The sequence below is a fragment of the Geotrypetes seraphini genome, chromosome 5, assembly GCF_902459505.1.
Source record: "Geotrypetes seraphini chromosome 5, aGeoSer1.1, whole genome shotgun sequence".
Taxonomy (NCBI): Eukaryota; Metazoa; Chordata; class Amphibia; order Gymnophiona; family Dermophiidae; genus Geotrypetes; species Geotrypetes seraphini.
In genome coordinates this window covers 67,763,688-67,791,220 of record NC_047088.1, presented here as the reverse complement: position 1 = coordinate 67,791,220, position 27,533 = coordinate 67,763,688, and the positions used below count along the sequence as shown (strand labels likewise).

The following is a 27,533-nucleotide window of genomic DNA, read 5'->3' as shown; positions in this document are numbered from 1 at the left end:
GTGTTGCTTTACAGTCCTTTTGATGTTATGTGGGCGACACGCAGGAATGGCAGATAAGCAGGGAAGTGTTGAAGAAATCAGCTTCCCATCTGGTTTTCCTTTTGATGTTGTTTGGACAACATTCAGGTCAGATAAGCAGACTTGAGGAGACATATTACGTAGTTTCAATTACCCCCTAGTCATAGGCATAACACCAATGAATATGCATGAGATCTATGTGCATGCACTGCTTTCAATGCATATTCATTGAGGAAATCCTGAAAACCCAACTGGATAGTGGCCCTCGAGAAGGGACTTTGAGATCCCTGATCTAGCGCGTGCGGCATTGTAGCATGCGTTATTCCGCATGTTAATGCCCTAACGCAGCTTAGTAAAAGGAGCCCTAAGTGTTTATGAATGAGGAGAGTGTTTCTGATGTTATAGTGGGTGATCATTTAGCAGTGCCAAGAGACTGTTACAGAGTTGGTGCTGAGTGCATGGGCATTGGAGTATCTAAACTGAGGCATCAATTTATAGAATTAACCCAATAACATACAAATTGGTTAGTTATGAATATAGAAAGAAAGTAAGACAGAAAAATGCAGAGAGAAATATATAACACCTTGGCTGCTACTGATACCATACTATCCTGCCAGTCTAGCCCTATCTAACTATCCTCATATGCTTTGGAAAAGAAATATGCTTTTAATCTCTTTTGTGAAATGTTGAAAATTTGTTTCTGTCTTCAGGTATCAGGAAAGCGTGTTCCACAATACCAGCAAATATTAAATGTCCCTCCACTGTAAGTTATTAGTTGAACTATTTGCTTTAATAGTGTCATTTATAATGATACCCTGAAGTTAACTTTTGGAACTCCACAGGGCTCTACAGCTGTCATACAGGATAAAGCTGCAAAACAGCTTCTAAAAACAGAAAAATTTCATATTGACTTGTTTTTAACACCTTAATGGCCATTCCATACTGGCCTACCTACTGGAACAATCGATTAACTCAATCCACCTCAATCAGACACAGGAGAACCCGCGCAAAATTCCCACACCCGCCAACCAAAAATGTCAAACGAAGAAAAATGCATGACAACCTACTGGCCACCAGAGCAGTGAAACTGGACCGACAACTCACCAATCTGCTGACTTCGACCACAGACTACAAAACCTTCAAAAAGGAAACAAAAACCCTACTCTTCAAAAAATACATAAAACCAATATAACACAACCAAACATGTTCCGAACTCCTCCTGCAATTACCAACTACTCCTTAGCAAATTAGAAAATGTTCAAACTATTCCTTAAGTACTTCTTAATATCATAAAAATTCTTATGTAATCCGCTTTGAACCGCAAGGTAAAGGCGGAATAGAAATCACTAATGTAATGTAATTCCAGCTCTATGCCATGCTTCCTGTTCTTTAACGTTGCTCAATAAGTTTGGAAGACTGAATTCTGCAGTTTTCCTGTGCTTGATTTACAGTTAGTTCTTCAAATGTTTAGACCATGTCATTTCTATTGGCTAGTGGTAGGGTTCCCTACTTCCTTCCATATTCAGTATTTCCTACCACTATCATTGAGTATCCTAATAGTTAGAGAGGCAGACTCAAAACTAGGGAAGGCAGGATTCAAATTCTGTCTCTCATTGAATAGCGTAATGGTAAGTGCAGTGGCTAGAGATCTGGGTTCAATCCCCACTGCAGTCCTTGTGACTCTGGACAAGTAACTTAGGGAAAGATTCTCAAAACTTTAACAGCTGGTTTAGCATTCATGTATTTTAGTGGCGGATTATCGAAACGGCATACCGTGGTCTTTTCCGAGCTTCCTAGCAGTCTCCGACTCTGCCAGGCAAATGCATTACAATGAGGTAACTAATATTTAAATGAACATTCTGGGCGAGTCTCTATTATCGCCGAGTGATTCCCTTACCTCGCTGTCCTACATTTTCGAGCAAATTTTCTGGCAGGTCTGAGCTGTCCTAGCCTTCCATTTTGGTCAATGCCTGAGCGCTGATTCGATTAGGCATTGACAGAAAAATAAGGCTTGACAGCTCAGACCTGCCAGAAAATTTTGCTGCCATCAAGCAACCCCCCCCCCCCCCCAGTAGTGGTAGGGTGCCCATTCCCTCCCACTGCTGCCATTAAGCAAATCCTCCCAACACCCCCCAGCAGTGGGAGAGATTCCCATTCTCTCCTGCTATCAAGCAACCCTCCCTGGCAGCAGGAAGGATGCCCACTCCCTCCCACTGCCAAGCAACCCCCAACACTCCTCGGCAGTGCCCACTCCCTCCCGCCACCAAGTAACCCCCGGACACCCCTCAGCAGTAGGAGGGATACCCACTCCCTCCCACCACCACCATCATACTCCGACGACTCCCCCTCCCCCCGTGAATTTGATGACCCCCCCTGCCCCCTTACCTTGTTTACGAAAGTCGGCCGGAGGGATGCCTCCTACTTCTGGCCAGCAGGCCCGCCTCTTCAAAATGGCAGGCCTTCTCCTCCCTGTTGCAACCTGGGATGTGCCAGGGAGAGCCCTATGGCTCTGATTGGCCCATGCTCTTAAGACCCTCCTATCTGAGTCTTAGGCCCCTCCCCTGTTCAACCAGGGAAAGGCCTAAGGCTCTGATTGGCTCAGATGCTTAAGGTCCCTCCTATGGCCACCTTAGGCCTTTCCAGGCACATCCCAGGATGCACCAGGGTGGGGAAGCCTTCCATTTTAAAGAGGCGGGCCTGCTGGCTGGAGGTATGAGGCATCCCTTCGACCAGCCTTCGTAAATAAGGTAAGGTGGGGTTGGAGATCAGAGAGACAGGATGAGGTCATTGGACATATGACGGTGGTGGGAGGGTGTGGGCATCTTTCCCACTGCTGGGGGGATGTTGGGGGGGTTGCTTGGTGATGGGAGTGGGCATATTTCTTGCAGCCAGGGTTGGTGGTGTTGGGGGGGTTTGCTTGACGGCAGCAGCAGAAGGGAGTGGGAAACCGTTCCGCTGCCTGGGGGGGGTTGCTGTACAGTAATGGTGGGAGATAGTGGGCATCTCTCCTGCTGCTGGGGTGGGGGGGTTGCTTGACATCAGCGGCAGGAGGGAGTGGGCATTCTTCCTGCCAATCTTCAATTTGGAGTCTTTTTAAATTAAAACAAAATTTTTATGTGTACGTTTATTCTGCACATGTGCCGATTTCTAGCACCAGCAATCAGCACATGCAAATTTAGCGACCCTCCATGACTCTCCGCCAACCTCATTTCCATGTGTGTTTTTTAAGAATGACTCACCTTTTTGAAATTGTCACAGTGGTGACCATGACAGTGGCCCATCAGATTTTACCGCCAACATTTGAGAATCTTCCCCTTAATCCTTCGTTACTTACAGGTACAAAATAAGTACCTGCGCATAAAGGGCTGGATTTAGTACATGGTGCTCAACAATCAGCGCTGAAAATAAATCATTGCTTTGCATCAATTCCTGTGCTGCACTTACACCTGGTGTAATTGCTGGCACCCAAGACTGTATTCTATAATTCTATGCACAGCTTTTTAGAATACCCATGACCACGCCCCTTTATGAGTTACACACTAGAGTAAGCACCATACCTTATAGAACAGCGTGCAGTCAGAAGCATGCACAGATTTAATTAAGTGCCAATTAACATCAATAATTGGTTGGTAGCACCCAATTATTAAATCTAATTGGCTTGTTATATAATTGACTTCTTAGTACTTTGTAAACCCTAAACTGGTTTAAACAGGGAACACAGTAGGTATAATCTATTGCTCTGAAACAAGGGTGACCAAGGTGCCTTTGACTATCAGACCATTGTTTTTTTCCTAGAACTGGTTAGTCCTGTTCTTATGGAAAACTCGTTACATCCTATGAATCAATTCTTTTATGTAGAATGTTTATTTATTAGTTTTATTCTAGTTATTTCAGGGGTCCTTTAACTAAGGCGCGCTAACCGATTTAGCATGAGTTAATCAATTTAGCGCGCACTATATGCTAAGGCGCCCATAGAATATAATGGGCGCCTTAGCATTTAGCATGCGCTAAATCGGTTAGCACTCATTAGTAAAAGGACCCCTTACGTTGTTATGATTGGTTTTTTCTTCTAAATTATTATATTCTTTTGTAATCTGCTTTGCCTGGCTTATGCCAAATAAGGTAGAATATAAATAATGGAATGGATTTTCTTATCTATTGCATTTCTTGAGGATGATCATTTTCAGTTGCATGAAAATTTCCTTTCTACTTGTATGGTCCCTCTAATATTTTTTCTCTTTTTCATCTCCTGTCTCCCTCTGTCTCATACATCTCATCTTATATTTTCATTTCCTCTACTATTTCCTCACCATTAACTTGTCTCAGTCTCTTGTTCTCATTACTTTACCAGTACATTCTTAATGGACCTTCCTTAATGGGAGCAGCATGCCATTGACAAGAGAAATCTGACTAAGCAGGGCTTGCAGCATGTTAATAAAATTCCAAGGACCATTAGCTCACACTGAAATACTATCATTTCATTGGAATTTCCCCTGCTTGCTAGCGTTCGCACAATACATGTTAATAAATAATGTAACAAACAAAATAACACATGTAGGGAGCTGCATGTAAGGTCTGATAGTTTTCAGTTTATGCAGACTGTGAACCTTGCATGTCTCAAGAATACCATATCTTCATGTTTGGGAGGTATTTGATGAACGTATTGTGAGTTTGTAACGTTATTTCAAAGTTTTTTTTGCATAGCCATTGCAGTTTGAGTTTGTACGAGGGGCCGCTGAAACGTCCTCAGCCCAACCAAGAAGAGAATGATATGGAACCATTAAGTTATTCCACACTTTTCTTGACACTTTTTGTTTCATTTCATATAATTGAAATGAAAAGTGTCAAGAAAAGTGTGAAATAACTTCTAAGTTTCATGGTTCCACAAAGTTTTTTTGGTTGGGCTGAGAACTTTTCAGCGTCCCTTCTTACTGTATGTGTCCCATATAGAGGTGTTTGTGGATTTCCATTTGTCTATAAGAGATGACTACTATACGCAATAGTCTTGTGTTCTCTGTGTAGGTGGTGGTAAAATGATTATGCATCATTTGCATCATTTACATAACATAACATAAAACTCACTTGTATACCGCAAATACCACTAATTGCTATGCGGCTCACAAAAATTAGTAATACAAATGAATAAGGATCCGAATTCTAACTTCCAAAAGATTCCCTAAAGAGATACGTTTTTAAGGCACGACAAAATTGTTGGTACGAAATTGGAAATGTAAATATACGAGTTAAATCCCTAGCCCATGAGGCTGCCTGAAAGGATAGCAGTCGTTCCTGAAATGTGTAAATCAGCATGCATGGGTGTATAAGAGGTCTGACCATTAAGTTCATGAACTTGCCACTGCGCTTACATTGGTAGCACTGTACAAACAGCTCGGTAAGGTTTCCATAACCCTGCTATATCATTGTCTCACAGCTGTCTCACGTGTCGACATGTGGCGGTGATTTGCTGAGTGGCATTCATTATTGTTGCGTGCCGTCGCGAGAATGTCAGAGCTTGAATTAGGGCAACGAACAAACATTAAATTTCTTGTTAAACTTGGCAAGAGTGTAAGTGAAATCAGAGACCTGTTAGTCCAAGTTTATGGGGATAATGCCATGAAGAAAATGGCAGTATACAAATGGGTTAAACATTTTTCTGAGGGGAGAGAAAGCGTCACTAATGAAGAGAGGTCTGAGCAGCCAGTAACGAGCAGAACTGACAAAAGCATTGTAAAAATTTGTCAAATTGTGTGTCATAATTACCAGCTGATTATGAGAATCATAGCAGACCATATAAACATTGATAGAGAAACAAGAAAATCTTAAAGGAAAATCTTGGCATGAGAGCAAAAATGTTCCCTCGTGGCTCTTGAATCACAACAATGCACCAGCTCACACAGCACTGTCTGTAAGGGAACACCCTCCCTACTCACCTGATCTGGCTCCCCAATAACTTTTTTCTTTACCCAAAGATAAAGGAAAGATTGAAAAGAAGACATTTTGAGGACATCAAGGGTAATACAACGACAGCTCTGATGGCCATTCCAGAAAGAGAGTTCCAAAATTGCTTTGAAAAGTAGACTAGGCGCTGTCATTGGTGCATAGCTTCCCAAGGGGAGTACTTTGAAGGTGACGATAGTGATATTCAGCAATGAGGTATGTAGCACTTTTTCTAGGATGAGTTCATGAACTCTGTCTGTGTGGATATATACACATACACGAGTGTACAGTATATGCTAGCTGATTTCCCGGCGTTGCCCGGGTATTTATTTATTCTAATCTTCTATTAGACAGGAAAAGGAATAAAATTGGCCTTATGCTGCTGGACTGTTGCTGAAGCTCTAGATGTAGCAGCTCTCTCTTTCATATCCTGTAGTTGGGCCTCACGCTGCTGGACTGTTCCTGAAGCTCTAGATGTAGCAGCTCTGTTGCACAGTGTTGCAAGTCTTGTATTCCTCTCCTCAGGATTTTCTTGTGTATGCCCGTGTTTCATTGTTTTAGCCTTTGATTGCACTTGGTCAATTGTCTCACATTTCCTTGGAGGGATTGTTACAGCAATGACCGCCCAGCTCCTTGTGACATCATTCCTCAAGCTTCACACAATTGGTCAAAGCAGCTCCATCTATATAAATCTATATAAAACACATGTCACATGTGGTTTCTAAGCAAAAATGGCTGCCACAACCTCTATGGGCTGCTTAAAGCTAGATTGTACACATAAAATTAAATTTTAAAAAGTATGCTAAAAGATAAATGCTAGAAATTTGAGTGCTAAGTGCCAAATCTATAACAGCATTATATTAGTGTACATCTCCATTTTTATCTAACATTAAGCCCATGCACAAATGCCAGCCAAATGGCTGGTGTAAATGAGCACACCTAAATGTTGCAGTTGCATGCATCAGGATTAGTATTCTATCATTTATATCCTCAACTGCAAAACTTGCCCGTGTATCTACCCCCTTGGCACTTATTTTCTATTAAACATAGGTGCTAGTTTTCTAGAATAGCACCTCAGTGCAGTTATGTGTGTAATTGCAAATTAGTCACAATTATCGCCACGTAAGGCCCATTATTAGTACTTAGGGGGAATTTCTATAAGAGGCGCCTAAAGTTAGGTGACCAAATATATAGGTGCTTAAAATTAGGCAACTAACTTAAATCAGTAAATTGACTTCAATAATGAACTATAACAAGCTCATAATTGACAAAAATTAATTGGGGGATAGGCACCTATCTTTTTAGATGTGATTCTACAAAAGATAGGTGCCTATCGCATGGCACCTATATGTGCCTAACAGCAAAGTAGGCGTGTTTAAGGGTAGAGATAGACTAAGTCGCTGCTAGGATCGATTCTCTAAAGAACTTAGGCACCTATAATCTAGGCCTTTAAAACCCTGGAATAAATTTTGATTCTGTAATGGGCGCCTACATGTGATTGACATGCAGTAGGCGCCTAACTTTAGGCGCCTATCTTTCTTAGATGCCGATTATAGAATCTGGCCCTTAGTGTCTATTTAGCACCTAATTTAATAATTATGTTAGGCATGTAATAGGCATTTTTTTATAACTTGTGCTTGCAAGTTTGTGCGCTAAGTTTATAGAATGTGGGGCTTCTTTCATAGGCCTCTGGGTCTACTGATCGGCTTCAACAAATCCAAATACACAAAAAATATTGATTTATGAACACAAGTCCCCAGATTCTACATATTTCCTCATGACTATTTCCTCATGACTAAACGTGCATGAGGAAATTTTGCAGCGCATCAAATTGTGTGTGTAACTTAATTGTTTAACAAGCCCATGGAAGTCTCTGCTGCTATTTTTGTTGCTGACAGAGCATTGGCATTTGCGAGTAGGATCGCTCCTGCCCCAGCAGTGCTGCTGCTAAACCACCAAGGAAACAAGGTAGGCCTGAGTTCTTTCCTTTGGGTTCAGAAGAGGGGTTTTGTGCTTGTTCAGGAAGGGAGGGAGGGGGAATGCTGCCTTTCCTTGGGGGGGTGCTAATGGTATTTTTAAAATTAAAAACAAAAGAAAAATTTAACATCCAATTATTGCAGGGGAGTGCTGACGGTGGGGAAAAGTATCCTGGTTAGGGGGTGGGGGGGGGCAGGGCTGGGCGGGGCGGGGCTGATGGCAGCAGCGGCAGAAGCAGAGAAGAAGAGCTAGTGGGAGGAGAGTGATAGGAATACTACTTCTGGAGAAACTCAAGTATAAACTGAGACGCCCCAAAGCAATCTGGATAATTGGAGTTCAGATAATTGGCGTTGTACTGTATATGCTTCTAAATGCTGGTTTATGCATGACTAATACATGAATAGAAATTCTAAAATAAGTACCTAAATTTGCATAAGAGCAGAAGTCATGGGTGAGAATCCATTAGCACACAAGAGGGGCATTTATGATAGAATGTCTGTGTCCTGATTTGGATGTTTCACACAAGACGTAAAAATTCAGAAATGGAGAAACATCCATTTTTGAATGGAACATCAAAATAATTTATTATTATTTTTCTTAATCTTGGCTGCCAAAACATTTAGACCACCAGGATGTCTAACTTTATTTGCCAGTTTTGACCACAAAAAAGTCCAAGTTTAAAACGTTCAAATGGACATTTAGATGTGGGCGGGATGGGCTTTGTAATGGACCGACCACAGAGACATTCAACAAAGTAGTGAGGCACCTCCGAGGGCACTGCTTTGAATTTCACATAAAGGGTGCCAGAAGTACATCATACCATATACCCCTTATAAATTACAGTGAGCACTCCAAAACTTACTATACCCACCTGTCTACCACCCTAATAGCTCTTATGGCTGCAGGTGGCACCCATATGGCAGTAGAATGGGTTTTGGTGGGCTCATACTTTGCATTATAAATATAGTGTTTGTAGTGGTTTATGGGCCTGGCTCCTCTATATCAGGGGTAGGGAACTCTGGTCCTCGAGAGCCGTATTCCAGTCGGGTTTTCAGAATTTCCCCAATGAATATGCAGTAGATCTGTTTGCATGCACTGCTTTGAATGCATATTCATTGGGGAAATCCTGGAAACCCAACTGGAATACGGCTCTCGAGGACCGGAGTTCCCTACCCCTGCTCTATATGGTTCACTAGCCAACCCACTAGGCTACCTAAGACATCTTTGTGATGCTCTACTAGGCTTTCCCATACCAGATACTGCTAATTGATAAGTGTTAATTATCACTGCAAGACGTCCAAGTCTAACCCACCCCAAAGCCCACCTAACCCTCTCCCAGAACATGCCTCTTAGACACCCCTTTTAGATTTAGACATTCTGGAAGGTGAACAACCTGTAAGATGTCCAAATTTCTAGTTTCAATAATCGGCACTTGGATGTTTTGGCGAATAAAACATCCAAGTGATGACTTAAGCAGTTTTATTTTTAGATGTTTTTGTGTTTTGATTATGCCCTTAATAGGGAATCAAGCCTAGAAAAAATAGGAAAACTGATGTAAATTTTGGAAGGAAGATGTGAAAAAGGTTATATATCTTATAGCTGACTGCAAAGTTCTGAAAGGACTCGGTATATATACAGAAAGGCACAAAAAGGAGGTGCATCTTGATCATTGAAAACTTTGTAAATATTACAACTTTGCTGTATCAGAATCACGGCCCTTAGAGAATTAAAGACAATGAGGAGGTTATGATCACCTAGGACATTTCAACTAATAAAAAGTCAGATGCAAGAAAACCAATATAGTAATAAAGCAGCCATACACACGAACAGCTTTGATAATAGAGGTCTCAGTGCTAAGTGATTATTCTGTACATCAAGTGGAGAAAGAGAAGATCTTCAAATACCGAGCAATATAGTCAGAGACTAAGAAAATATGGCAGAAAGATACCAAAATATTCATCACCATATTAGATGCCACAGATTTGATTAAAATAAATTTTAAGAACACTTGGATAAGCTGCAAATACATGTAACACCTAATCACCTCCATTAGAAAGTTGGCTTTGACACAATGCACATACTATGGTGAGTGTTAATAGTAAATCTGAGAAACTGTGGACACACTCCACATACCCTGGCTTAGGAATGAGGTTCAGACATATTTGGAAACATTGCCTTGGCTAGATCTGCCTTTCACTTGCTTTGTCATTCTCCCCCTCCAAAAAAAAAAAGCCTAGTTCCATTCATCACAGATCTCGTGCTCTTTGTAGCACTGACAGGGAGGCTGATATTGCATGGAGGGGTCATACTTAGTGAAGAGATAGATGAAAGATGAAAGTAAAAGTGATTAATCAGCCTCTTCTTCAGGAATTGTAAATCTTGACAGGGGTGATGATGATAATTATGATATGATGACACAACTAATCTAATTAACAGAGACACCAGGGCCAGCAAAGAGGAAGGAGAAAGAACCAGAAAACCTACCTGTAAATTTGAAATATACAAAAGCTTGGTTTCCTACACCTTTCCTCAATGATTCCACTTAAAAAGCCCACCTAGATTTGATTTATCCCAGTTAAGCCCCTCTTGGTTTTAACCCACACCTTTTATTTCGGTCTGTCTTTTATCTACATATCTCAACTAGACTGTAAACTCCACAGAATAGGAGCCATCTCTATGTGTTACTTTATGCCACTGTGTATATTGGGTAGTACTAGGGAAATATCTTAAAAGTTAAAAAAGGAATTAATGATAGAAAGCTTCGACTGAAGGCTTTTCAGTCATTGCACATGAAATCTGTGTCAAATAATACGCCATTTTTGTGATTTATAAGAGATTCAAACCAAGAATGTCCTTGGCACCAACAATATTCTGGGCTGCATGAATGACATTCATCCCACATGGATAGATCTTAATTTGTAGACAAAAAAAGAAGAGAAAAAGTGGAGCCAGGGAAGGGGCTAGGTGGGCCATGGGCAGGAGCAGCAGGAAAAGAGGGGCTGAGTTAGGAATTAGAGAATGACACGGTGACAAAATTCATCACCGTTCCCGTCCCCGCGGATAACCGTAGGAAACCATTTTCATGTCATTCTTTAAGGAGAGGGGGAAGAATCAGAGTATGAATGGCCACAACCACTGACCCACAAGCTTTGCTTTGAAGAATGCCGGTGTAGAAGGACCGAGGTTGAGATAGACACTACAGAATGACAGTCTCTGGTATCCAGAGCAGATATTGTGATGTCATAATGCCTCATTTCACCAGTGCCTAAGAGCCAATCACATCAGTGATGTCACAATGGCTTCATTATCCTTGGCTCACATAAGAATCAGAGTATGAATTGGCACAGCCACTGACCCGCAAGCTTTGCTTTGAAGAATGCTGGTGTAGAAGGACTGAGGTTGAGATAGACACTAGAAAATGACATGGGATTATTTCCCGCGGCTATCCGCGGGGACGGGAACGGTGATGAATTTGGTCACTGTGTCATTCTCTATTAGGAATAGAGTAACGCTCTGCTCCAGGCTCTGCCCCTCCCTGCCTCTTTCCTGAAAGCTGCCCGGAAGGCAAAGGGTGAAGCAGAACACCCCCCTGCTACTCTGAAATCTGACAACAGTAGTGGATCTGCATTGCAGGCCATTCCCCTGGAGATTAAGTCCTAAATATGGAAAACCTTACGCAGGTCAATATTTAAATTCTGCAGCCGGTGTTTGTTTTAAACACTGGCTGTGGTGTTTAAATTATTGAAATCCAAAAAAACCCTCTAGATTAGACTAGATTTACATCACAACATCGTCACTCCACAGAGGTTTTTTTTTTGGTTTTCTCTGGATTTTCTTCTTTGTGGATATTTTGGAGTCAATTCCTTTTGTGTGTTTAAATTATTCACAGATAGTCGCTGCTTCTGTGGTAGTAATTTGTCTAACCTAAATTTATCCCGTTAGCTGTCTGAATAGTGGTTTCTATGTCATAGCTCTGGATTAGTTCCAGCTAGGGTTGCCAGACATCTGGATTTATCTATCCTCTTTTTAGATGACATGCCCGGGCGTCTGGATGGCTTTTCAACCACTTCCACCTCGGGACCTCGGGCCATGCTTGTTAATGGAGCCACAGTTTCTTTTGCGTGAAAATTTTTTTTTTTTTTTTCAGCTTCCCCTGATGTAGCATCTTTGAGCTGCGAAACAGGCACACTCTGTCTGAATTCATTTATAGCGACAACAGAAGGACTATGTTCCGGAGATATGTCCATATAGAAAAGAAGAAGGAAAGAACACCTAGTTATGGACATACAAGATATGCGACTGTCATTTCACGCCAGTCTTTTCTCGGACTTGATTTATTGATAATTTACCCAGTTGTAGCCATTCTTACTTAAGTTTATTGTTGTAGAGCCACAGATTTTGTCAATTACATTTATTAAAGGTTTGAAGCACAAATATATTTAAAGGACTATGATAATGCATGACTATTTTCATGTGTGGAGTTTTTTCATAGACCAGTATTGATACAGACTGCTTTGGGTACCTTGTGGCCCGGCAGCCACTGTTTTGAGGTCTGTTTTTCTCCAATGTTTATGTATTTATGATTTCAGCTTTTGAAGTTATGTCTGAATGATTGTGGTTCCCTCCAATACTTACTAACGGTGCATTTTCACTTGTGAAGTTATTTTTTTGCTTTGGTTATACGGCTGTCTCCACTTTAGATAGTTTCTTAATCTAATCTAATCTTCCATTTGTGTGTCGCTCATACCTATAGGCTCTAGGCGACTTACAGGGAGAGGGGTCAGAAGAGGGCCGGGGGTGGGGAGGACTGGAGGGAGGACTAAAATTGAGGGAAAGGGGAAGAGGCGTCGAAGGAAGGGTTTTCAACTTCCCCCATATATAGGCCAGGTTTTCCCTGGTCTAATTTACCAGCACCTAACTTGGATGCCTAGCTAAGCCTAAGTCTATCACATTTATTCTACATCCTAACAACGCCTACTTTTCAGATAGGAATCGTTGGAGGGCACCTGGACTTAGGCTGTCATTACTGTTAGGGCTTCTGTATTTTTTTTTTTTTTTTTTAAATGGAATAGATGTTGTGCGTGAGTTAAACACTCACAACCTGTCCCATAAAAAAGCCCCCTGCGCCATGTGCTCCCACCCTGCACTGGCACCCCAAACCTCTACTCCCACCCCTGAGCCACGGCAAAATGGCAGGAGGGATGCCACACAGTTATTGCAGGTCTAGAGCAATCGGGTTTTAGGATCGGTAAAACCCAATGCTAAATAGCCAAGCGATGTTAGTGCATCCATCGCATGGCTCTTTTGCATAGGGCTTTACTAGTTTGCATGGGTCAGATCAGATTGGATCGGAAAACACGCAGTGGGCAGTTTTGCGCATCGGGGAATCCAATCCGATCGATCGCTAAACTGGTCAAACCGGTTTAGCGACAAATGGGACACAAATCGATAAGTTATGTGCATCCCCCAGTAAGTTATAGGACGACCTGGAATTGTTCTAGAACCTGCATTTACAACTTTGCATACTAAATGTCAAATTATGTGTAAATAATTCTTCGGATAGGTGTAGGATAGAAAAACTGCTGACCTAACTTTATCTGGAGAGTTATCTGGAGAGCAGTTTCGATATTGTCATTCTCTGGAAAGTGATGGCAAGCCTCTGTTTTGCAAGAATATTCTACACTGCTCACTATCTAGACAGCGGAGCTTAATATCAATGAACTTAAACACAGTAGCTGGTGTTTAAAACAAACGCCAGGCACAGAGTTTAAATACGTGTATCAATCCAGCTGTTCTTACTTTTGGTACTGGGTAGTGTATTAATGATAGCTCTGTGGCAATGACATGACAATTCAGACTTTTAGAGGAGGATCCCACAAGTTTGGGCTGAGGTGTGTGGGTTCAGTCTTTCATAAGCACCCCTAGCACCCCCTATTTTCCGCTCCTCTCTAATTAGTATGCCTGGCTAATTCAGATACATTTTCCTTCTCCATAGCCTTGTTTATGTGAGATTTCCATGTTATATTTATTAGAACTTATCAAATTGAAGCTTTTCACTTGCTATTCCTGGCCCCTTGTTTATTTCTTATCACCGTTGCCGATTCGGAGCTTGCTGACAGGCTAACAGTTTGCTTGGCAGAACAATTCATTAAAGATTTGATTTTGTTTCTCTCTCCCTGGTTTCTCATGCGTGCTTCTAATAAAACTGACTCTAATGAATAGAGACTGGTACCTCTGAGAGACAAAAGGGAAAGCATCCGCCTAGCTTCTCCTTCATACACACCAAACCAAACTCAAGAGATCTGAAGGGAGAGACATGGCTCTACAGTGTGCATTGTGGTAACTCCCAGGACAAAGGCTTCAGTTCGCACAATATATCCCACCAGCTCTGGACCAGGTTAGAGGAGATAATATTCTTCTCATTTGATTTACAAATAAAGAGAGAAGCACGTTGTTTACTTACAAGCTGTTTCATAGTGCATGATACTCACTGTCAGCTGTCACGGCCACAGTGGCTAAAGGATGCTTGACCTCTATCTCCCTCTCTTCCTCTCTTTCAGTCCAGCGCAGTCAGCAGTGGTGTCTCTGTAAAGTGAAAGATCATTCCTGCTTTAGAGATCCGACTGTGACCAGAATTTTAAAGGCAACGACAAGCTCAGCCCGAGAGCTACATCAGGAGTGCACTGGGTAATATAGCCATCCCCTCTCTTAAAAGCAGATGTCCAAATGGTAACTTAATATACGCAAAAGCATAACCTCTCACTTAGCCATGCATGTATGAATATTTGTAGATGACATGTGTACTGTGTCTGTCTGCCAAGACAGGTTGACAGAGCAAAGGAGAAAGAAAAGGAAAATGTTTCACATTTAACATAATCTTTAAACTTTGCTTAAATGCCGGTCAGGAACGTCAAGCTTGAAAAGGTTCAGTTTGCTATATGATGCGAAAAAGTAACACAAGCCATTTTCATTTCTCATTGTCTACTCTGTTCAGTTTTCATGTCACAAACCTCTGTAAACTAATACCATAGCTTTAGAGATGCAATTACACTTCATTTCATTTAGATGCCTTAGGCCAGTGGTTCCCAAACCTGTCCTGGTGGACCCCCAGCCAGTCAGGTTTTCAAGATATCCCTAATGAATATGCATGAGAGAGATTTGCATACCTGTCACTTCCATTATATGCAAATCTCTCTCATGCATATTCATTAGGGATATCTTGAAAACCTGACTGGCTGGGGGTCCCCCAGGACAGGTTTGGGAACCACTGCCTTAGGCCCTCTTTTACTAAGCTGCGATAGAGGCTTCTACCGCGGCCCAGGGTGCTAAAATGCTCTGACGCTCATAGGAGTTTTATGAGCGTCAGAACAGTGTCAGAGCATTTAGTGCTCCAGGCTGCGGTAGAAACCTCTATCGTGGCAAAAGGGGGAGGGAAGGGGGTTATTTAGTGGTATGGATCTATACCAGGGGTAGGGAACTCCGGTCCTCGAGAGCCATAGTCCAGTCGGGTTTTCAGGATTTCCTCAATGAACATGCATTGAAAGCAGTGCCTGCAAATAGATCTCATGCACATTCATTGGGGAAATCCTGAAAACCCGACTGGACTATGGCTCTCGAGGACCGGAGTGCCCTACCCCTGATCTATACAATCACCCCTGGATTCTATATATGGTGCTCAAATTGCATGCACAAACTTGGTTGTATGCCCAATTTGCAAATGCATTTTAAGTAATGAGCCAATAAGCATCAATAATTGGGCACTAACAATAAATTATTGGATTTGATTGGCAACAAAGCACAGTTACTTACCGTAACAGGTGTTATCAAGGGACAGCAGGCAGCTATTCTCACATATGGGTGATGCCAACGACAGAGCCCGGATGCGGACAGCCCCGCAAGCAGACTTGCTTGTAGAAACATAGAAGTTTCGAGTCAGCTGCACCGCGCTTGCGCAAGTGCCCTCCCCCCCAGCGCAGGGCGAATCTCCTCAGTTCAGATAGCTAGCGGAGAAGCCAACCAGGGGAGGCGGGTGGGTTGTGAGAATAGCTGCCTGATTTCCCTGGATAACACCCGTTACGGTAAGTAACTGTGCTTTATCCCAGGACAAGCAGGCAGGTATTCTCACATATGGGTGACCTCTAAGCTAACCAGAATGGGATGGTGGGAGTGTTGGCAAATTAGGAGAATATATTTTCTAATACCCTCTGGCCAAAATGGCCATCCTGTGTAGAGAAAACATCCAGACAATAGTGAGTGGTGAAAGTATGAACCGAGGATCAGGTAGCAGCTTTGCAAATTTCCTCAATAGGTGTAGATCTGAGGAAAGCTACTGAAGCTGCCATTGCTCTGACTTTGTGGGCTGTGACTCGACTCTGTAGTTGCAATCCAGCCTGGGCATAGCAGAAAGAGATACAAGCAGCCATCCAGTTGGACATGGTACGCTTAGAGATTGGATGTCCTAACTTGTTTGGATCGAAGGAGACAAAAAGTTGAGGAGCAGTTCTGTGTGGTTTGATGCGTTCCAAATAGAAGGCCAAAGCACGTTTACAGTACAGAGTATGAAGAGCTGATTCTCCAGGGTGAGAATGAGGTTTTGGAAAGAACACTGGATTGGTTGAAATGAAATTCCGAAACCACTTTAGGTAGGAATTTAGGATGAGTACGTAGCACCATCTTGTCATGATGGAACACAGTGAAAGGTGGATCAGCAACTAAAGCTTGCAGCTCACTGACTCTTTGAGCAGATGTGAGGGCAATGAGAAACAACACTTTCCAAGTGAGGTATTTTAGATGAGCCGTAGACATTGGTTCAAATGGAGGCTTCATCAATTGAGCAAGAACAACATTGAGATCCCAAACCACTGGAGGCGGTTTGAGAGGAAGTTTGACATTGAAAAGTCCTTTCATGAATCTGGAAACCACTGGATGAACAGAGAGGGGTTTCCCTTCAATAGGCTGATGGAAAGCAGCAATTGCACTGAGATGGACTCGGATCAATGTAGACTTGAGGCCAGAGGTGGTTAGGTACAAAAGATAATCCAGAACAGAAGACAAGGAGGAATCTTGAGGCTCCTTATCATGAGAGATGCACCACGCAGAAAATCTAGTCCATTTTTGGTAGTAGCATTGTCTAGTGGCAGGCTTCCGAGAAGCCTCTACAATGTCTCTTATAGGCTGAGAAAACTGAAGAGGAGTTACGTTGAGAGGTACCAAGCTGTCAGGTGTAGAGACTGCAGGTTGGGATGAAGCAGGGATCCCTGACTCTGTGTAAGCAGAGACGGAAAAACTGGTAGAAGATATGGCTCCCTGCTGCTGAGTTGAAGTAGAAGCGAGTACCAAGGTTGTCTCGGCCACCGAGGAGCAATCAGAATCATGGTGGCATGATCGTTCTTCAACTTGATAAGAGTCTTGAGAATGAGAGGGAATGGAGGGAATGCATACAGGAAGAGATTCATCCATTCCAGTAAGAAAGCATCTGCCTCGAGGCGATGAGGAGAATATATCCTGGAGCAGAACTGGGGCAGTTTGTGGTTGTGGGGAGCTGCAAAGAGATCAATATGAGGCGTTCCCCACTGCAAAAAAATGTGATGAAGAGGCAAAGAATTGAGTGTCCATTCATGAGGTTGTAGAAGATGACTCAAGTTGTCTGCCAAGCAATTTTTCGCCCCTTGGATGTAGAATAGCCCAGTCCCAAACCTTCAGAGCTTCTTGACAAAGGAAGGGAGATCCCTGTTTGTTGACATAGTACATGGCGACTTGGTTGTCAGTCCGAATGAGGACTACCTGGTCTTGAAGAAGATGTTGAAAAGCTTTGAGTTCCAACAGATTGATGTGAAACTGACAATGCATACTGGTCCAGTGGTCTTGAGTATGGAGACCATCGAGATGAGCGCCCCAAGTGTAGGTTGAGGAATCTGTTGTGAGGACCTTCTGATGGGGGGCATTTGAAACAACAAGCCTCTGGAGAGACTGGAAGAGAGCATCCACCAGTGGAAAGATTGTCTCAAGAAAGGAGTGACTGCAATGTGTCGAGAGAGTGGGCCGCAAGCCTGCGTCCACTAAGATGCCAGGGTCCACTGAGGAATTCTGAGGTGAAGTCTGGCAAAAGGAGTCACGTGTACTGTGGAGACCATGTGACCTAATAGTACCATCATGTGTCTTGCTGAGATTGAAGAGTGGGAAGACACTGCATGACAGAGCTGAAGGAGAACTTCCAGACGTTGTTATGGGAGGAATGCTCTGAGTTGGATAGTGTCCAGAACAGCTCCGATGAATTGTAGATTTTGAGAGTGCTGAAGTTGGGATTTGGGAAAGTTGATTTCGAATCCCAAACTTTGTAGGAACCACATAAGACTGTTGGGTCGCTACAATAACCCCCTGAGATGTGAAGTCCTTGATGAGCCAGTCGTCTAGGTAGGGAAATACCTGAAGACCATGGTTCCTCAGAGCTGCTGCTACCACCATCAGGCACTTGGTGAACACTCTGGGAGATGAAGCGAGGCAAAGGGTAGCACTCTGTATTGATAATGAAGATTCCCCACCCAAAATCTGAGATATTGACGGGAGGCCGGATGAATGGGAATATGAGTATAAGCCTCCTTGAGATCCAGAGAGCATAACCAGTTGTTCTGATCTAGAAATGGATAAAGGGATGCCAGGGACAACATACAAAATTTTTCTTTTACTAAAAATTTGTTGAGAGCCCTGAGATCCAGAATGGGTTGCAGATCGCCGTCTTCTTCGGAACGAGGAAGTAATGGGAGTAAAACCCCCCTGCTGTTCCAAAGGAACGGGTTCAATGGCAAGGAGATGAAGCAGAGCTTGAGCTTCCTGAAGAAGAAGGGCGGTCTGGAATGGACTAGAAGGATATTCTCTGGTGGAACCTGAGTGAAATGAAGAGAGTATCCTTCCCTGATGATTGACAGCACCCAGAGGTCGGATGTAATTGTCTCCCATCAGTGATAAAAATGATGGAGATGACCTCAAATGGGGGGAAGAGAGGGCAGAGACAGAACAGTGGAGATTATGCTCTGTTTTAAACAGTCAAAAAGGCTGCGCAGCCTTAGGTGCAGCAGAAGGTTGAGATTTCTGTTGCTTCTGATTCTGCTGTTTCTTGGGAGGCGGATGAGTATAAGGTGCCGTTCTTGGAGCAAAACACCTCTGGAAAATTGGAGAAGGTCATGCAGGCTTGGCAGGAGCTGGCTTAGGCTTTGGTCTGACAATGGAAGCAAAAGATTTTTTATGTTCAGGCAATTTCTTGGTGGCTGCCTCAATAGATTCATCAAAGAAGTCATTGCCTGCACAAGGAATATTAGCCAAGTGATCCTGAAGATTAGGGTCCATGTCAATGGTGTGAAGCCAGGCCAGGCGGCGCATTGCTACAGAACAAGCAGTCGCCATAGCGGACAACTCGAAGGCATTATAAGAAGACTGGAGAAGATGTAACCTGAGTTGTGACAGAGTAGCTATGGCTTCTTGAAATTTGAAGTGCTTCTGTGTATCTAAATAGCTGAGAAATGTAGGAAGAAGATCAATGAGGAACTTGAAATAAGTGACAACATGAAAATTATAATTGAGGACTTTGGAGGACATCATGGCATTTTGGTAAAGGCGACGTCCAAACTTGTCCATGTTTTTCCCTTCCCTTCCAGAAGGAATGGTAGCATAAACTCTGGAAGTATGGGATCTTTTCGAGGACTCCACAAACTGGGATTGGTGAGACAACTGCAAATTCTCAAATCCTTTGCAATGTAGAGTTTTATACCTGGAGTCCTATTTGCCTGGAACATCAGGAATTGCATAAGGAGTCTCAAGGCATAGTGTAAAAGTCTGAGACAAAAGCTTGTGAAGAGGAAGCTTAAGTGACTCTGCAGGAGGTTGAGGTAGATGCATGACTTCGAGGTACTCCTTAGAGTATTTAGAACCAGCATTCAATTGAAGGTCCAGGTCAGTAGCCATCTGGCGAAGAAAAAGAAGAGAAAGATAGTTGATCCGCTAATGCCCTGCCTCGAGAGGGACTCAAGGAACACGAGGCAGCCTGAGTCGAAGATGAAGCCACAGCGGGAAAAGTCTTTAAACGAATAAGGAGACTTGGACGAAGCAATAAAAGCCACTGAGTCCTCGAGGTCTGGAAGCGGAGACCTCGATCGAGGAGTCGGTGGTCTGGTAGAGCTGGAAGGTGTAGATCAAGGCTTAGTGGAAAAAGGACGCTCTTTGGAAGAAGAGCTATGCCTGGATGAATGCCTCGAGGAAGGCCTCGATCAATGACGAGAGTGGTGCTTGGAAGCAGATCTCGAGGATCAAGGAGACTTCGCCCCAGAGATGGAAGCAGACGTTGCTACCAAGGAATGGATAGGGATAGAAACTGTAGATCGAAGCTCAGGAGGCTTGGTGGAGGAATCTCGAGGCACTCCCAAAGACTCTGCTCTTGTATGGAGTGTGAGAATTTCTGTCAAGGCACTTGCAAAGAATCTACTCCTTGCTTAGAGTGCATAGATGCCAGACCAGCCACTCGCAAAGACTCTGCTCCCTGCATAGAGTGTGAAGTTTCAGCTCAAGGCATAGGAAGAGGCTCGACCTCGCGGGATTCTGCAGAATGCCCAGGCTGGATTAGAGTAGCTCTAACATGGTCTAGAAGGAAGCCGGCAAGGATGGATCCGCATTTGAAACTGGAACACCTGCTATGGCTGGAGGTTCCAAAGTGGCAGTGGAAATGTGCTTCGACTTGGAAGTCTTAATAAGCTTGAGGACCACCGCTGGAACTTTCTGCTGAGCTATCTGACCTGAGGATGCAGGGGAAGATACAGCAGGTGTACTCGAGGAAAGAGCCGCCGCAAACGAGGAAGGTTTAATGAGGCTCGAGGTCGGAGTCATGGAGGCAGGAGGACTCTCGGTAGAAAGTGGAATCGAGGCCGCTTTCGAAGTCAAGGGTGTGACAGAAGAGTCCATCTGGAAAAGCTTCTCCACTAAAATCCGACAACGTTTATGGGTTCGAGGTTGAAGAGTAGCACAGTGCTCACACAACTTCGGTTGATGGTCCGGCCCAAGGCACTTGAGGCACCAATGCAGTGGCATACCTAGCATATGTGACACCCGGGGCCCATCATTTTTGGGCAAACCCCCCATCTATATGAAAAATATGATTTTTAGTAACAATCCACATATCGCACAACAAGAGTGTACCTAGGAAAAGGCAGCATTTTAAACACTGCAGTGAGCACTAGAACACCAACACATATACAACACATACACTAAACAAGCCAGATCTTGTACAGTCAATTGATCCTGTACAGTCGATGCTATCAAAAAGCTATGTCCCTTTCATACACACAGACAGATACACCCTCGTCCAATATGGAATAATCACAAACTAAAAATAGAAATATGTAGACAAAAGTTAAACTGAACTGCCAAGAAACCAGACTCTGCATACAATGCAACACCACAACACCACAAAAACAGTAATACATGTCCTCTAATACTGTGCAAAAATAAAGACAGTAGATGTAAATTTGAAAAAACTGATACATAACAATCACCACTTTACAAATTAACAAATAAAAATAACACAAATAATGAGAAATAAGAAAATACCATTTTATTGGACTAATCCCCGTAAGCTCGGTCCCCATCCCCACAAACCATCTGATTCCATCCACACAAGCCTTGAATTGTTTTATATTGAACTTATTATATTAAAGTATAAAAAGAAACAATACTCTTTACAATTGACAATTTATAAATCAGCATCTTCTCCCCACTCTCTCTTCCCCATTTCCCTTCAGCGTCTTCAGCCCACTCTCTCTCCACTTTCCTTCAGCGCATACACATAAAAACAAGCAAGTAATTTTATATCATTTTCATTCTATTCATTCATAGAAATTAAATAATGCCAGTCACATAACAAAACATGATTTTACAAAAATAATTCCCTGCACAGTCAAGCCTGCAAGGATTACTAGATATCTTTCAGCAGCTCCCCTCCCTCCCCCTTACCTTCGTGGCCAAGTCAAAATGATCTACCAACAATACAATTTTAAAAACACAAAGCACACTGTACGCAGAGAAAATGTTAATTATCATTTATATTCCGCAGGTTTTCAAAGAGGTCAAGGCAGATGACTTTATGCAATGTCACCTCAGTAACAATTATACAAAAATAGACAAATATACCCCCTCCCTTTTTACTAAACCGCAATAGCGTTTTTTAGCGCTGGGAGCTGCGCTGAATGCCCCACACTGCTCTCGACGCTCATAGGCTCCCTGCGCTAAAAAACGCTATTGCCATAGTGCAAAATATAGACAGCATATATAAATTCTCAAAACGGACACATTTTGATCACTAAATTGAAAATAAAATCATTTTTCCTACCTTTGGTAATTTCATCAGTCTCTGGTTGCACTTTAGTCTTCTGACTGTGCATCCAATATTTCTTCCCTTCTTTCAGCTTCCTGTATGCTTCCTCTCCTTCAGACCTCATTTCTTCCCCCAACTTTTTATTTGTTTCATCCTGCCCCCTTCTTTCTTTCTCTATCCATGCCCCCTTTCTTTCTGTATGTCTTTCTCTCTCTCTCCATGCCCCATTACTTTTTTTCTTTCACCCTGCCCCCTTCTTTCTTTATCTCCCCATGCCCCTTTCTTTCTCTGTTTGTCTTTCTCTCTCTCTCTCTCCATGCCCCATTACTTTCTTTCTTTCACCCTGCCCCCTTCTCTCTCTCCATGCCCTCTTTCTTTCTCTGTCTGTCTTTCTCTCTCTCCGTGCCCCATTTCTTTCTTTCTTTCACCCTGCCCCCTTCTTTCTCTCTCCCCATGCCCCCTTTCTTTCTCTGTTTGTCTTTCTCTCTCTCTCTCCGTGTCCCATTTCTTTCTTTCTTTCACCCTGCCCCCTTCTTTCTTTCTCTCTCCATGCCCCCTTTCTTTCTCTGTTTGTCTTTCTCTCTCTCTCTCTCTCCGTGCCCCATTTCTTTCTTTCTTTCACCCTGCCCCCTTCTTTCTTTCTCTCTCCATGCCCCCTTTCTTTCTCTATGTATGTCTTTCTCTCTCTCTCCCCCATGCCCCATTTTTTTTCTTTCTTTCTTGTTTCACACTGCCCCCTTTCTTTCTTTCTGGCTCCCTGTCACCCCCCCCCCTTTCTTTCTTTCTGGCTCCCTGTCTCCCCCCTTTCTTTCTTTCTCCCTGCCCTCCCCCATGCCACCGCCATTGGGAAACATGCTGCTGTCACCGCCGCCGGGGAAAGGCTGCCACTGGCCATTGGGAACAGGCCGTCGCCGAGTTTGCCCTGTTTCTCATCCCCGCGGGCCGACCAACTCTCGCCGCCCGACGTCAATTCTAACATCAGAGAGGATGTTCTGGGTCAGCCAGGCAGCAATTGGATGGCCCAGAACGTTCTCTCTGACTTCAGAATTGACGTCGGGCAGCAAAAGTTGGTCGGCCCCGCGGGGAAGAGAAGCAGGGAGGGAGAACTCAGCATCGGCCTGTTCCCGGTTGCGGCAGTGGTAGCCTTTCCCCGGTGGCAGCCTATTCCCCGGTGGGTGGCCAGCTGTGCACCCCCTTGGGGCCTGCACCCTGGGTGGACCGCTCCCCCGCCCCCCTTGGTACGCCACCTCATCAATGGTGTGGGTCCGTGAGGCCCGTTGCTGGCTGGGACATAGGAGAAAAAATAGCCGCAGCGAAGTCGAAGCCCTCGGGCTGTGTCCGAGCGGCCTGCCCTGCCAGTCGAACTGAAGAAAATAAAATAAGATTTTTTTTTTAATACTAGAAATAAAGAAAAGAACACAGCAATTCGTGAAGAAAATAAACACAAACCGCGGTGAGAGAAGGCACGAAGTAACAAAGTTAAACGCAGAGAGTCAAAGATGGACTTCTCAGCTCCGCGAAAAACTGAGAACTGAGGAGACTCACCCTGCACTGGGCAGGAGGGCACTTGTGCATGTGTGGTGCGGCTGACTCGAAATTTCTATGTTTCTACAAGCAAGTCTGCTTGCGAGGCTGTCCGCATCCGGGCTCTGTCGGTGGCGTCACCCATATGTGAGAATAGGTTGCCTGCTTGTCCTGGGATAATTTGGATTTATGCATGCATCTTGCTAAATGCTAGTCTAAAAAGAGGTGTGCTTAAATATTTACCCCTTCCCCTTTTACAAGCCGCGGCAGAGGGTTTTTTTTTTTTTTTTTTTACCAAAGCCTGGATCACTAAATGCTTTGATGCTTATAGAATTCCTATGAATGGCAGAGCACTGTTGGAGTATTTAGCACCTTGGGCTAAATCTCTACCGTGGCGTAATAAAAGGGGTTGAAAACAAAATAGAAACAAAACTTCTTATACTAATTTATGACCACTAGGGAGTCACATATGTCACGTGACATTCAATGAACGTGATTGTCTATCCAATAGTCCTTAATAATGAAGGGAATACATGAATCAATCTATAAGTCTCTAAGTAGATACATAGAAAAATAAATGAATAAATAAATAAATAGATAAAGGTCCTCAGTATTCACTCCTCTTGAGTCAGGACTAGCCCTTAATAAGAGTTGTGAGCAAATGTTACCCAAAGGGATACTCAAGCATGAAACATCCTCGGACCTTACACCCTAAGTGAAAGTGCTAAAATGCTAATCAGTGTTCTATAACAATAATTTTATTTTTTCTTCTTAGTATCTATTGTAAATATTGTTCTTACTCTTTTAATGGTGACAAAATCACTCCTAATGTGCAATAAATATATTTCAAAGTCCATACGATGAGATAAGAGTCCAATTTAGAACTAAATTCTTAATAATGCTCCCCTAGCATCCACTATGCAGATTTATAATCCAAAGTTCATTGAAAAAACAACATAATGTACTTATCTATGTCAGGGCTGTTGAAACCACTCATATGGTACAAAAGGACAAGGTGATGAACTACAATGAAGTATAGAAAAGAAGAGAGAATGAAAAAGAATAAAATAATAAGAAGGGAAGGGTTTCGTTCAGGCTGTCTTTATCAGATCAGAAAGAAGAATCCAAGAATGAAGAAACTGACATCAGTGTTCAAAGGCATTTCTATACAATAGCCTCCTTATTGTCTAATTTTTGAGGTGTGCGTCTGAAATTTTTAAATAAACATTTTGGGATCCCTTTAGACCAGTGGTCTCAAACTTGTGGCCTGGGGGGCCACATGCAGCCCACGAGGTACTATTATGAGGCCCTCGGTATGTTTATCATAATCACAAAAGTAACATAAAACAGTTTCTTGATCATATGTCTCTTTAGCTATAAATTACAATATTATGATTAAGACTTAGCTAAAAGGAAAGATTTATAAACTATAAAGAGTTTTACCTCATGCAAAATTGTCATTTCTTTAATAAGACATTAACTATTTTTTCTGAGACCTTCCAAGTACCTACAAATCCCAAAATGTGGCCCTGCAAAGGGTTTGAGTTTGAGACCACTGCTTTAGACCATATGGCAAGCAATGATAATATGATTTGGACAGCACACCAAACACAAAAGTTATTAGAAGGGGATACATGGAGGGCCATTTCTGATAGGACGTCTAAGTCTGACTTTGGCTGTCTCCCGCAAGATGTCCAAATGTCAGGGTGGGAAAATGACCATTTTCAAAACTGCAAGGCGTCCAACTTTATTTCCCCCCCAAAAATGATCCGTCTAGACGTCTGCTCCAATGGAAGACAGCACGATCTTAACAAACACTTATGGACATATCCTAAAATAGAGTAGTAGTACACTATGTACTGCTGGGACATTGCTGTAAAGGAGTTCACAATGATAATGATAGACTAAACCTTGTAGACGAAATATCTTGATAGATTCATAGTTGGAAGGTGCATTCAGCTGGAACCTCTACTGATGCTTACTGTACAGGGCTACATGATGAATTAAATTAATGCTTTACCATGTACTGCTATGGAATGCCCTTTTGTCATAATGAGGAGGAGAGATTTAGAGGAAACTGAACATTTTCACATACCTTAACTCAATATCCAGATATTAATCTAATAGGAGCATGGCTAGAATGAAGAAATAGGGTATTATGTTTGCATCGTAATAATAATAATTGATAGATTATATATTTCAGCTCTTATGATTCACTGAGTAAATGCTATAACTAACCTCTTCCTAGCCAAAGCTGCCTAAAAACTGTTAACAAGTTTCAACCTCTGTGGCTGAATTACTCTTATGGTATGGATACGTTAGTTACAAGAATACATCTGTCACTTTGACCAATAAATTATTGCCCAACAACAGGAAATCTGTTCTGATTTGCAGTTATGCTTCTACATTGCCTGGGGCATTAGGAATTCCACAACTGGGCACTGAACATTTAGAAGCATCTGTTGAAACACAATTACACTGGGAATTGCAATGGCATAGGAACCGCTAGAAACATCTGCTCGTTTGTTCTTGTTAATGCTAGAATTTTTTTTTTTTTTTTTAATCGTAATCCTCTCTGTAGTCCATGACATACTCATGGTTTTATATTCAAAAGGGATTTTTCCCTACTTTATCTGTTGGAAAACTCGTGAAAATGAGGCTTGAAATGATGTGAAGTTCTATAGCTTAGCCAGAAGAATGGAATGTCATTTGGTATTTTTTTTATTTATCTTAGATGCTGGCACTGTCATCTTGAAGCTGGGACATTAGATCATTTGTTATTCTATTGTCCATTAATACTTGCTTTTTGGAAATTAATATGGGATCAAATAAATAATTTGTTAGATAATCCGGTGGCATTATCCTATGACACCGTATTGTTTGGCATGTCAATGAGGGCAAAACGCCAAATATCCTCTAATAACAATAAGCTTCTATTCATTAAGACAGGGGTTGCCATATAACAGATTATGAATAATTGGAAAAATTGGGATAGGCTGAATTATAGCTTTTGGTGGAACTCTTTGTGTTACATATTCAAAATGGAAAGGATAATTGCCATGCAGCAGGGGAATTTTAAGAAATTTCAGGTTATTTGGGAGCCATTAACAAGATACTGTAAAGATTGAAATTACTGCATAGAATAAATATTAATTTTTTCCCTTTTGTTCACCCACATCCAGGGTGGGGTGGGGGGTGGGTGGGAATATTTTATGATTTCTTTTGCTTATGAATAATTGTTGGGTATAAGGGAGGGGGGATATTTGATGTGAGTTAGAATTTGACGATATATTAAGTGATGTTAAAGTATAAATGATTGTATTATATGTTACACTTATTGTGAGTTTTAAAAATGAATAATGATTAACAATAACAAAAAAAGAAATGATGTGAAGTTCTATAGCTTAGCCAGAAGAATGGAATGTCATTTGGTATTTTTTTATCTATCTTAATGTCACATAATGTATTCTTGCTCGACTCGCTCTGTGTTGTCATGATTAATGCATGAATAAAAATATGTTTTATGTTTTATTGACATTTGATATACCGCTTAAGTATATTACAGATTTACACGGTTTACAATAAAATACAGGCACTTAGAACTTCCCTATCTGTCCCGAAGGCTCACAGTCTAGCTAAAGTACCTGAGTAAACAATTATTAAAATAGAAAAGATATAACAAAATTCCAAGAATTGTGAGGGAAAGGTACAATTCAAAAGA

General features: G+C 42.4%; 1 protein-coding gene and 1 long non-coding RNA gene across 4 annotated transcripts in view; one reads left to right on the top strand and one right to left on the bottom strand.

The window, feature by feature from the left end:
• The window catches only part of FRMPD3 (FERM and PDZ domain containing 3), a 496,827-nt gene that overhangs the window by 260,141 nt on the left and 209,153 nt on the right, over positions 1-27,533 (bottom strand). The window contains exon 3 of one of the 2 annotated variants that reach the window (XM_033945378.1): positions 14,424-14,517. The gene's annotated coding sequence lies outside the window, so the exon portion shown is untranslated. Of the gene's footprint in view, positions 1-14,423; positions 14,518-27,533 lie in introns of those variants that run through there. The other variant, XM_033945380.1, reaches the window with a different exon arrangement.
• Positions 445-26,604, top strand: LOC117360860. Of its 2 annotated transcripts, XR_004539542.1 has the most exons (4): positions 445-781; positions 14,155-14,329; positions 14,493-14,619; positions 26,547-26,604. It is a non-coding gene; the product is annotated as an uncharacterized LOC117360860 (long non-coding RNA). The 2 variants fall into 2 exon arrangements; XR_004539541.1 differs by lacking the exon at positions 445-781 and having other exon boundaries at positions 12,980-14,329.